Source organism: Eptatretus burgeri, chromosome 18 (genome assembly GCF_056783735.1).
Source record: "Eptatretus burgeri isolate ZD-2024b chromosome 18, Ebu_testis_v1, whole genome shotgun sequence".
NCBI lineage: Eukaryota > Metazoa > Chordata > Myxini > Myxiniformes > Myxinidae > Eptatretus > Eptatretus burgeri.
The window spans coordinates 810,742-824,327 of NC_140978.1; the positions used below are offsets into that span (position 1 = coordinate 810,742).

The following is a 13,586-nucleotide window of genomic DNA, read 5'->3' on the forward strand; positions in this document are numbered from 1 at the left end:
CCGTAATCGTACCTGACATTACCCTAATTTATTCAACTCATGAGACTAAAAGTCGTCATATGGAGCGACCTGTAAATCACCTCCGATCAAGCTAAAAATAAATTATGTGCGTTATTGGATCATATTAGAATAATTTTAAGCTTGTGGAGCAACATTCTATTTTTTTCGACTTTTTTGGACCACCCTAATGTATATATATAAATAAATATACATACATGTGTATATATTTTATTTATGTATAAATATATATATATATATGTTTATGTGTATATGTATGTGTGTGTGTGTGTATATATGTATATATATATATATATATATATATATATATATATATATATATATATGTATATATATATATGTATATATCCATCCATTCGGAGCATACTCTGCAGAGTGTTGGTGCTGCCTAAGCAGTCTCCTTGGTTATTGGGTAGAATCTTGGATGGGTCGCCACTCCAACACAGAATACCAGCATGATGGCACTCATTTTGCCGACCTCGGAAGGATGACATGCCGATTTAACCCCACCTGGTATTAATTCAATAGCTGAGCGGGATTTGAACTCAGGACCCTGGGATCCCAAGCCCACCACCCTAACCATTATGCCAATGCCAGGCACGTATGTGTATGCGTATGCGTATACGTGTGTGTATACGTTTACGTATACCTATACGTATACGTCTTCGTATATGTGTGTGTAGATATATAAATATATATATATATATATATATATGTATGTATATATATATATATATATATATATATATATATATATATATATACATATATATCTACACGTATACACATTTATTTATTGTTGCGGACCCGGGGTCGGGGGCGAGAAGACCACGTGGGGGGGAAAGCTACCTCGGGTTCCCACCAGATTCTCCGGAATCACTGGCCGTCACACACGTATAACTCTGTGACGCGACGGGTCGTTAATCGACCGTGAATGCCAATAACTCAACCATGTGACTTGGGTCCTCTGTTTACTGGATACCGGTTACCTGATGGTCACATGATCTAATTACCAGGGGACACGCCCTCGGTACGCCTTGTTCAAACCGGATCAGATGCAGCCGAGCATAACTGTCAAGGCTGTAATGGCTGGAAAACAGATCGTTGCGGGATAACGTCCCGGCTAAGCTAGAATGCGGACCATCCTGGACCAATGAAGGGAAAGACGAAAACGAGCTGGGAACATTCCTATAGAAAGCATTTATTTACAATCAGGTGAGGAAAGGTATGCGGCACAGTGAATGGGGTGTATTATTGTGTGCAGCAGGGATAGCAAGGCATTCGTGGGGTGCTACAAAGGGCAAGCAATTTACAAAAGCAGACACATAGCAGACTTATCCCATTATATCTTCTACAACCTTAACTTTTGCTACAACAGGTGCCATCACACACACACACACACACACACACACACACACACACACACACACACACACACACACACACACACACACACACACACACACACACACACACACACACACACACACACATCTGATGAAGATTAGATAGCCAGAAGGAAGGAGAGCAGATGAGGACTAACGGCCTCGCAATACCTCGTGCGATTGGCTGACCGTGCAACTCGGTATGCTTTGGGGGATGCTCTGCTTGAGCGATCCCACCTTAAGAGTCGGCGCGTTATCTCTTGCTTAATCACTTTGCCGGGGCTCGTGGAAACGTGTGCTCCGCACTGCTCCAGAAGAATGTCTGTTGCACACCAACCCCGAGTATAGATGCAGCGACAGCAGAAAAAGTGCTGTGAAGAGAGGGCGGAGCAGAGAGGAGAAGGAGAGGGCAAGGCAAACCGGCAGAGAAGTGGGCGAGGCAGGCAGGCGGAGAAGAGCAAAGCAAGAGAGAGAGAGGGCGGACAGCTTCGCGATCCACCTATTATAAGCCCCGGGCGAAGGGTGGGGTGATTACCTGAAGCGATGCGCTGTCACCCGAATTGTGCTCCCCTATTGGGTCCCGGCCCCACCCTGCCAGGCTCCTGGGGCCAGAAGCGGTCTCATTCACACATCCGGCGTGACACGGTCCTGGGTCCATCCATTGGGAGCTGTTATGCATCAAGCCTTGCACCGAACTCCCGGGCTGTGTTCTGGCGACTGGATGAGGGTCGTGTCGGTCTCGCATGCCCATTCGGGGCATCCCCGATGAGCTGTGGTTGGTGCTGTTAACATGCTTGTCCCGTCCCCGTGCCATGCGATCTGAGCATCCTGGGCCGTGCAGCAAGCCTCTGCTTGGTGGCGAATTGTATTGATGTTGAGGTGTGAGTTGGCATGGGATGACCTTTCCCATGTGCGGGAGATGTTGGTGGTCGAGGTTGTGAGCTTTATCTGAGCGTCGGCTGACCAAGGTGAGACGCCATTGTAAATTGGCACACAGATTTGAATGAAAGGGCGTGCCATGCGCGATGCGCGTACAGTGTTGGTGGTGAGTCTCACAGGGCTGTGCGGGTGTCTGTCATTCACATTGTGAATGTGTGTTTGCTTGCTTGCTTCGTTGAATTTGTTATGGATAAACTGAAAGGATTGAAATGGAAATTGGAATAGAATGGAAGATAGATATATAATTAGACCTAGCTATAAGACCCATGCAACTCACTTCGTCCCATACTTACCTTGGGGGTATTCCTTGGTGATCTTCACGATGCCATCACTGGAGCCACCTGCCATGGGACCGAGCTTCTTAATTTCCTGTCTTCCACTTCTTGAACTACTCTCTCCAGGTTCGCCACATTTGGGCGACCCCACCACCCCCCCCCCTTTCGACCCCCTCCCTGGGCCCACCGTAGTTTGCAGGGCCCACCTGCCTCACAGTCACCGGATGATACTCACCCCCAAGGTCCTCACTGCCTCCCAACGGAATGCAGTGTTGGCCGCCTCGCTCATGATTGGTTGGTGGCAAATAATAAAACAATGAGTCGATTTGAGTGGTAAGGGACCGAAGGATAGATGCACCGAAGGATGAGAACAAACCTGCGGGGTTGAAAGAAAAAACAACGGGATGAAAAATGGATTCTTGAATTTGGGCTTCATGAAGATTATTGATGGATTGAGAAAGGCACAGGGGGAGATTGTTGGAATGGACCGATGGGGTATTTAAAGAAAAATTGAAAGGAGCAGAGTATATATTTATAAAAAATATACATATATACATGTGTATATATATTTATGTATATATATATATATATTTATTTATTGATATACTGTATGTATATATATATATATATATATATATATATATATATATATATATATATATATATATATATATATATATATATATTGTTAAGGAAATGGCCCTTTTTGGACTACTAAATATAGGATTAGCTCAGATCCCCCATTAAATGCATGTATAGATAGGTTGTTTGGTAAAAAGGAAGTTATGTGTGTGTCGGGAGGTGTAAAAGGCTGTTTTGTTGTCTGAGCAGTGGTGGTGGAACGAGAACTCCTTCTTCTCCCCCTCTACGGACGATAGGCCCCGCCCAGTCGGCTGGGAGGGTGTGGCAAGAGGGAGGAAGTGACGCGAAGGGGAGGGCCTTTGGTCGGTTTTTTCGCCGAGAGAGGCGTGCTCGAAGGAGCGGAAAATGGAGAAACTGTGAGAGAAAAGGATTTCAGTTTGGACGAGCGTCGGGTTCTCGAGGCGTGCTCAGAGTCACTTTGAAGCGAGAAAGGAAGGCTTCGTGAAAAGAGCTGTGTGTGGAGAACAGTCGCTCTCGAAAGAGTGCTCGTGTTTTGGAGGCGAGCGAACGAAGGAGGGACAGTGTGGAATCTGCCGGTACAAAAACGGCAGTCGGCTTTGAGAGGCTGCCTGCACGTGGAGTCGACGATCGACTCGTATGGGGAGGTGATTGACAGGTTCGGCCTGCGTCTGGCCGCGGAGCCTCCGTACTTGCTCACACCAACGGCTCGTCACATTTGCCGATCCGCTTGCCGGAGCCCGTCAACCTCGATTTGGGCCTTGTCTGGAGAACAGGCCAGGCCTGGATTTGTATGCTGGACTGTGAGAGAGATCAGCTGAGGCCCATCGTCGACCCTACGCGAGGTCAGAGCGCGCGGAGACCGCGTGCGGTGCGAAAGGGGCAACGGGAGGACAAGCTCCATTTCGCCACGCGGCGCATTCGAGCTGGAGTTCGAATCCGTGGACAGCCGCCTGTTGTGATTCCCTTTTGACACTGTCCTCTCGCCCATGAAACCTCACCAAGTACTCTGTCTTGTCTTGCATGCATGCTGTTTATCTGTTTGTCTTTGTCTGCATGTTGTCTAAAGCATATTTCGGTAGCGATCCCCTCGAAACCTGTAGTCCGTGGTTCCCTTGTCAAGAACGGGTTGAGGATTGTTAATAAAAGCTTTGTCGTGAATTTTGCTTGTGTTGTGATCCCTGATGTTCCCCAATAAATCTGGTTAATTCGTATGAAGTTGCCACTATGGATTAATTTGTGTCGCGTCAAGGAACGATCCGTTCGATTGGCATATAACACCAAAAATGGTTACAGACTGGCAGAAAACGCTCGGCATCTGACAAAACCAGTCTGTAACCAGGGTTTCTATTTCCCCAACTGGCAAGGTACAAGGATTACGTTGGTATCGCGATTGAAGGCGCGTGACCCGAGGCCTGTGCTGAACCGGCCGGCGTTATAAACCCCAGAGACGGTGGTGGTGAGGGTGGCGCCTCAGACCGGGTGAGAATCCTGCCACCCCGGATCCGCAACAATATATATATCTATATCTATATCTATATCTATACATATATATATATATATATATATATTATCCCTGTGTCGTAAGAGGCGACCAGGGTTGCGTCAGGAAGGGCATCCGGCGTAAAACATGTGCCAAATCACTATGCGGATCATACGGATGATCCGCTGTGGCGACCCCTAACGGGAGCAGCTGAAAGAAGAAGAAGAATATATATATATATATATATATATATATATATATATATATGTATATATATACATATACATATACATATACATATACATATACATATACTGTAAATGTATTTATTTATTTATATATTGTTATGGATTTCAGAATCCGATCTGATGAATGCATCCACATATCCAGGTCCTCAGACAGTTATTTCCTTAAAAGCATGTTCAGATTAGCCCCCTCCCCATGTCTAATGGGATTTTATATGTGATGCGTTGAGAAGGGTAAAGAATGGATCCCCTCTCTTATGGTAAGCTTTTCTTTCTTTACGACAAACACGTTTACACACATTTCTTTTGCGAGCGCTGACGCCCGCCCTTATTTTTCCTCAGCAAAGTTTATGCACATATTTCTTTTGCAAGCGCCGATACCTGCCCTTTTTCGAGCACACGGGTTATCATGGTAATGGTGCGCAAGTGGGGGTGGGGTGAGTTTGGGGGGGAATCTTTGCCTGCCGAGACGGGCTGCAGATATAAAAAGAAGAAGAGAAGAAGCGGGTGTAAACGTGCGATGGAAGAAGCGAGTGTGTCAGCGCGAAAGAGAGAGAAAGAAAGCCAGAGAGGAAGTGAAAAAGAAAGCGAGAGTTGAAGCATGCAAGAAAAGAAGCAAACCAGAGAGGAAGCGTGCAAGCGAGGAAGCGAGCGCGTGGTGCGTGTGTGGGTGTGAGCAGCACCGACGAGTGAGGCATGGGTCGGTCACTGAGTGAGGAGCGAGTCAGTCACTGACGGACCGTGTGGGTCACTGGACATCACCAGTTTCGTGAAGTGTGAGGAGCTGCTCGTGTTGCAGCACCAGGGTCTAAACCCGCGACAGACGATCTCGTTGCCCCCCCAGATGTCAACCGGCATTCAAGGCTGTTGGCGAGTGGGTGCACGGCAAGGCTGGGTGCTGGCGACGGACGGGACACGCATGCACACATTTCAGGACGTTTTCACTTCACGGACGACTACTCTGGTGAGCGAGACGACTCTTCTTCCCCACCCCCCCCCTCAGTGATCTGCAGGGTACCGTTGTCTGTGTTTAGTTGTAAGTAAGTCAACTCCTGATAAGCATCTGCTCTCTGTCTCTTTCCTGTCATTTTAATTGATTTTTCCTGAGTAATTATTCATTTCGATTGCTTTGGAATTTAATCATTTATTTACCTCACAAAATCGAAAGTTCTTTTCATTTATTCATAGTCCAGTATAAATTGACGTAAAAATAAATTAACCTCAACATTTGTGTTAACAGGCCAATTATTGCATTAAATCATCTATAGATGTCCACTCATCATCTACACAAAACCCAAGAAAAATCAAGAATTGTCAAATCGGTTTTAATTCATTTTTTAAAAAAAGGACCCAATGCCTTGTTTCAGCAATATATATATATATATATATATATATATATATATATATATATATATATATATATATATATATATATATATATATATATATATATATATATATATATATATAACAATAGTTGAAGGAAGATGGTACCGTTGCTACTATAAACAAATACATGTCAAGGTTACTGGACCTGTTGGTACCTGCACAAATGGACTAACATGAAGGTATGTATACATGTTGAGATGCAATGTTCTTGTAAGATACATATAAAGACCCAAGAAACATTATGCCCACACATAATGACGTAGTATCTTTGCAATTGAAAGAAAATGAGAGTCCTGCCAGCCTAGTGTATTTGACCTCTTAGGGCCTCAGCTCTGGTTAAGTTGTGGTTGATGTTCATGGACTTTGTATCAATTGTGAGAATGTTCATCAGAGCAGAACGACTGGGTAACTGGAATTTGCATCTAAAGGCCACAGAAGACATGCTTCCACTATTTGCAGCTTCAGGTCACAACAACTATGCCAAGTTTGGTAGATTGTATCTACAAGATTGCCTAAATTTGTGTTCATGCCTGAAGGGACCCATGGAAGAGGGTATGTTCACAATTCGAAGAAACCCCAAAATGTTATGGAGTGGAACTTGGAGTGACATGATAATCGAACAGTGTCTAATGACAGCTGGGAAAACACAAGGAGGTCTGATCAACATCACCCACAAGGACACAGCCAGGACCAAATTGCTGCTCTCTGCCCATATTGTTGCACAGTACACTGATGCACCACGAATGCTCACCAACACATCTGCAGAGCCTACTGATCACCACAGAGAGATGAATCCTGGAAGGATAAGACAAGACTTTCAGGATTTACAGACCTTCATCACCTTTCTGAGGAGTCACAATCCTTTCCAAACAACCCAAGAAGATCAGTTGAAAAATATTGCCACCGATGTTGTTGCAAGTGACAAAGTCAATGTGGATGAAGCAGTCAGTCTTGGGAGCAAAGTTCAACATAAAATGACAGGAATGAAGTTCAGTGATGTTGTCCTGAAAAAATCTGATCAAGCCACCTCCTTTGCGATCATGAAGAAGTCTGTACCTGTATCTGATGGAGTAGAGCTGAGAATGTCATCGGCGGAACTTTATCAAAGACTTTTGGCAATGACCTTGTCAGTGGTCCTCCATTGTTAAGCGTATTTTCATTCAAATTAGCAGCAGTGTCACCAGCTCTCTTCAATGGTGATGGATCAATGAGGAAATGTCAAAAGTCTACACTGGCAAAGTTTCTGTAAGACACGTATCACAAAGAAGACGCACATGGACACTCAACTGAAGCAGGAACAGTTATCGATGGATGTGCACTTCTACAACAGCTACCATGGCCAAAGATCGGTTCCATCCTCGATGTATGCAGAGCCTATATTGACAGTGTACTCAACAAGTCGGTGCCACACTATCCACTGTGTGTTGTCTTTGATAGCTATCGAACTTCCACTACTAAGGAGCCAGAACAAAAGAGACAAAAACTGCAGAAAGTTTCTGCACCAAACTTCGCTGTGAAGAACATGACGCCAGTTCCACCAGACAAGTCTTAATTTTTGGCAAATAAGCACAACAAACAAGCGTTAATTGATCTCCTGGTAAATCACCTGGAAGCTGATGAAATAATCGTAGAGCATGCAGGGGAAGAGGGTGATGCTGATGTCATTGTTGCCAAACAAGCTATCCAAATGGCAGAGAACACAGAGCAAGTAGTTGTCATGGCAGACAACACAGATGTATTGCTGCTACTACTTCACCACAGCAAGCCAAACACCAACATTTTCATGAAGACAAAGAAATACCTGATATCCATCGATGACTGTAAACAAGCTCTGGGTGCTGAAATGTGCAGGTTACTACCATTTGTGCATGCCATGTCTGGGTGTGACACAATGTCTGCAATGTTTGGTATGGGAAAAGTGAAGCACTTCAAGCTGGGACAGGCATCGGATACACTTAAAACATCTGCATCGACATTTGGAGACATCTCGTTGACAGCCATGTCAACGAGAAATGCCATCTTGATGAACTCAGGTATTTGTTTGCCATCTCCACAAAGTTTGTACCTGTTGAGAGGATGCCACCTACAAGTAGAGCATGCTATTTCCATTCTCTTCAAGTACACCACCAAGTATCCACATGGCTTCAGTTCAAGACTGTATTGGACAAACATGAGTATGGCTTTCAAACTGTGAACAGTATTGTTACACCTGTAATCACAGACAAGTGTGCTGCCCCAGAGAACCTCTTGAAGGAAATCAACTGTTCCTGTTCAACAAGTTCAAGACTATGTACCAACTATAGCTGCTCTAAGAAGAGAATTCCATGCAGTATTCATTGCAAGTGCAAAGGGTTCTGTTCAAACCCTTCCCCTGTTCTCAATGCCGATATGGATGATGACTAGTAAGGAATGTGAATATGGTGAAGTGTACAAAAGTTTATTGTTTCCCTGTGTCGTTAGTTGAAGTTACACAAGATACTGATTTGCACAAGATACTGGTTGCCATATGTCTTCTATGAATAACATGAACACCTGTATTGCAAGTTTTCATGAATTAATGTACGAGGAGAGACACTTCGATTCACTATTATAATTATAGATAAGTCATGCCATAATATATCTCAGGGTATTTTGCCATAAGATATGAAATATATTTTAGAAGATGTTCATGGGACAATAAGTATTTAGAATATTGTTTTAGTATACATAATGAAAATATTGCAAAAGTATGGTTACAATCGCTGTAGAGTATGAATATCTAATTATAGAGTATAGACCAATCATATTTAAGTATTTAGACACTCTAACAGTGACTGTATTATTTTAAAACATGATATAGAAGGAAATGTGCAATTGATTATTCAAATGGCCGCCATCTTGGATTCATAATTAAATCAATAAATTAAATCGTACATCTATTAAAGATAATATATTATATTTCAAAGCAAATATATTATTGAAATAAATTGATATTATTCACATTGTTCAATTTGGAAACATCTTATTTCATCATACCACAGAGGACAAATCTGTATGGTGGCCATCTTGGATTTATGTAAATAAGTAAATTTATTTACCAAAGTTGATATATTTTATACTCTTTTAGTATTTGAATATCAAATTTCATTAAGACATTATAGTTGGAAGCCATTATTAGCAGAAATAATTTGATTACCAAAGTACACATGTGTAAATATGGGTTTTGCACGAAAAGACACCCTATCAATGTAATCGGTCCAAAAAAAATAATTTGCCCAATCTTGATTTTTCTTCGGTTTTATGTAGTAACTAAATACACCCTTCAGTACTGTTTAAAATAATAATTGGCCTGTTAACAGAAATGTCTAGGTCCAATGTAATTTCTACTGGACGATTATTTTATTATTAATAAATCATTCGTCGGCTTCCAACCTGTCCGTGTTTGTCCTTTCCTTCCATTGGTCTAGCATTGTCCGAACCAAGATAGACTGGGAGGTAATTACCAGAGATTTGACCAAAATAGTCGGCACGCACCAGGGGTTAAAACGCTTGGCCGCCCTAATTGAAATCTAATTGAGATAACATTGGTGCTTTGCCGAGGGCGCGCTCCCCGCTCAGGTAACCACGTGACCTCAAGTTAAACGGAATAATTAGACGGTGGACACTGGAACTCGTGGTTAACTGGGTGGTGTTCGTGGTTCCAAAACAACCCACCGTACCACAACATTAATTGTGAGCGGTGGCCCCGGGTCCGGCTCTTCCGAGGACAACCGTGGATGAATATACGTGTGTGTAGTGTTACGGCTGTGGAAATTCGCAATACACCATAAAGGTCCCCAGCTCAGTTATGCCGGTAAGTTTATGTGCAGATAGTTCTCCACCGTGTTTAGAGGGATTTATTCGTGTTCACCGGGCTGCGACGCTTTGAGATAGCCGTTTTTCTTTTCTCTAACATTATTTTGGACCAATCATCCCCCAACAACCAAATCGCCACCACCAACATCAATCCCAAACAACTACAACTCAAACACTACCACCTTCGCCTTTTTACCTCCACAACTCCACCCCGCAAACATCACTTCACCGCCATTCTCAAACGACACCCACAACAACCAAATCGCCACCACCAACATCGTTCCCAAACAACCACAACCAAACCACCACCACCTTCGCCCTTTTCCCTTCACTACCATCAACAACGCCACCCCGCAAACATCGCTTCACCTCCATTCCGGAGACAACGCCATCTTCACGCTGTCAGGCGGAGCGCTCCGATGATTTCAACCACGTCCGCTTTGCCGGGGTCGGAGTTCACGCTGTCAGGACGAGCGCTCCGATGATTTCTACCACGTCCGCTTTGCTGGGGTCGGAGTTCACGCTGTCAGGACGAGCACTCCGATGATTTCTACCACATCCGCTTTGCCGGGTTCGGAGTTCACGCTGTCAGGACGAGTGCTCCGATGATTTCTACCACATCGGCTTTGCCGGGGTTGGAGGTCAAGGGTTAGGGGTCGATTCTCGCTTCGATTAAAAAGGCGAGCAGAACGGAGCAGAGGGCCCTATAAAAGGGCGAGCAGAACGGAGCTCAGGGCCAGTCGGTTTTACGGAGCTCGAGGCAGTGTCGAGAGAAGTGTCGGTGGGTCGGTTGCCAGTGTTGGTGAACAGAGCTCGCAGTCAGTGGTGGGGGAGACGAGCTCGCGATCAGTTACAAGTCAGTCTGGGTTCAGTTTTTGAGAGATGGAGCTCAAGTCGGCCGGTTGTGGGGAGACGGTCGTGGTGTCAGAGCGAGAGTTGGTGAACGGAGCAGGGACGCGGAGAGGGGCTCTGAGGCAAACCAGAGGGCTACGTGGAGACCACCGCTGGAAAAAGGGACGAAGTGGAGACCACAGCCAGGGAGAGTTTGCCGGAGCCAAGGCGGTCCAGGGTGCTCGTTCGAGCGTCAACTCGCTAAAAGAGCATCGACTGGCTAAGAGGGCATCGACGTTCTGAGAGAGCATCAGCAATTCCCCCATACCGAGCATCCGCGCAGAGAGAGCGCCGGTAACCCCGTCTCGCTGAGAGAGCATTGACCTGTTGAGAGAGCATCGATCGACGTGCTGAGAGAGCACCAGCAATTCCCCCCATACCGAGCATCCGCGCTGAGAGAGTGCCGGTAACCCCGTCCGTTCCGTGGTGCCTGCTGTGTGGCGTGAGCCTGAGCATCCGGGTGGAGAACGCTGGAGAGAGCTCACCGACCAAGCCGGGTGCCCGAGGATAGGCGCGGCCACGCTAGGCCGTGGGGGAGTAGACGTCGCGAACTGCCCACCGTCACGCCACGAGGGCGCGGGTAAGACCCTTCGGTCTCGTGGGCCTGAACGTTCATCCAGGCTCCACGTCACATTCGGTCCACGGACCTGTCTGCCACCCTTGTCTTTGGGGGTGGCTTTTCTTTGCTTTTTGTATAAATGCATGTGGTGGCGCCGTCTAGTAAGTAGACTTGTTTAAGTGACTGTGTGTGCGAATAAAATGCTTTATTCGGTGGTAATTCTTTTATCTGCTTGCTTTGACTGTACATACGTGCATGATTCATTGCTGTGACTGTAAATAAGTGCAATGTCGAATAAATGTGCTTATTGAATTGTTCCCCGTTCGTTGCATCCTGTTCCCTGTTTTGAAAGTGCCATCTTGCATCACGGAAGAAATTGGTAGAGGGGTGTAAGCACCCGGTGGACAGAATCACATCCGTCGAGGTCGGCGATAACACCGCTCGGTTATCACTGTAGCACGGAACGGACCGCGGTTCGTGTCGTAGGCCGACCTGCAGCGAGGTACGATCACCTGGTCGACTACTCGCGCAGGTACTTAGGTAGGTCGAATTTGGCGAGCAACCCTATCCTGCGCGGGTGGGCAATTGGCACGATCGTGGTGAGGTTAAACCCCCACCCGTGACTAGCTCCTGGCGGTAGTTCCAAGGAGGGTCACGACTGAATTGTCCGACCGGTGTGCGACGCAGTCACGATTCGAGTTATGCGGCCGATCGCACGCCGGCGGGCGCGAATTCGCAACAATATATATATTATATAGATGAATATACATGTGTGTGTATATATATATATATATATATATTAATCCCTCTGAGTGACAAGCTGGCTGGTGTCTCGGTACCCGTTGCCGCAACAATATATATATATATATATATATATATATATATATATATATATATATATATATATATATACATATATACATATATACATATATACATATATATATATATATATATGATATTATATTACACAGTATATTTATGTTTATTTATTTATTTTTATATATTTTTTTGATGGTTTTGAAATGTCGCCCTGAGGAAAGCATTCATGGACATGTAGAATGTCCCGAGAATGAGGTATTTAATTAGTTTATGTGGCAGGTAGACCTTTGTGCCTTGTCGAAGGGTTTTGGGGGTACTTGTATTTTGGTTAGTTTGTGTATCCCCGGTGTGATGTCTTCCCACTCCCCCCCCCACCCCCACCTCTCCTTTCAATCCTTTTTTTCAATCCACCATAGTTGCTCTTTCATTTTTTTTCAATCCACCATTGCTCATTGCTCTTTCAATAACCCCTGTTTCATCCTGTCGGTCTTTCTTTCAACCCCACAAGTTTATTCTCATCCTTCATTGCATCTGTCTTCCTCACCACTCAAATTATTTTATTACTTACCACAACCCACCCACCTGTCGCTTACCGTAAACAATTAATCCTCTGGACCGGCACTGAATTATATTCCCACATTATTCTTTCTCTGCATTCCACGTTTGGCGTGTGGAATTACGCTTCTCGAGTCCAAAGTGGGGTGCGGCACTTTTCCCATACGCGGTGGAATGCAGCACATCTGGCATGCACAATGCATTGCACACTGTAAACTAAACGTTTGCACCCAAGTGAGGAAGCATGGCTCTCGTCGCTGCCTTGGGTGTGTGAAAGAAGGGGTGGGGGCGCTCATGGCAATCACCACAGAATGACGTGGGATTTTCCCCAAGCTGCATTGCGGACCAACCACCACTAATTGGAGATAGGCTGACACAAAACTGGACTCAGCCTTGTTCTGTGAGCCCGGAGTGTTGATGAGACTGCGGTCACCAAAAAAGCCTTGTTCTGTGAGCTAGGAGAGCAATATAAAGATCTCACCGCATTGCCCTCCACTGCCAATCTGTCCCATCCTCCCCACCCCCCCGTATATTTGGACCGACACAGCCCCATTCGGTTGAGCGAGGTGAGAGAAGGAGTCGACCCCATGT

The 13,586-nt window shown here is 45.2% G+C and overlaps 1 protein-coding gene across 2 annotated transcripts in view; it reads left to right on the forward strand.

Annotated features, from left to right (window-relative positions):
• Positions 1 to 3,341: 3,341 nt before the first annotated feature.
• Positions 3,342 to 13,586, forward strand: part of LOC147008452 (DNA polymerase theta-like) — a 58,039-nt gene continuing 47,794 nt past the window's right edge. Inside the window, exon 1 of one of the 2 annotated variants that reach the window (XM_085864577.1) lies at positions 3,342 to 4,699. The gene's annotated coding sequence lies outside the window, so the exon portion shown is untranslated. Of the gene's footprint in view, positions 4,700 to 5,411; positions 5,910 to 13,586 lie in introns of those variants that run through there. The other variant, XM_085864576.1, reaches the window with a different exon arrangement.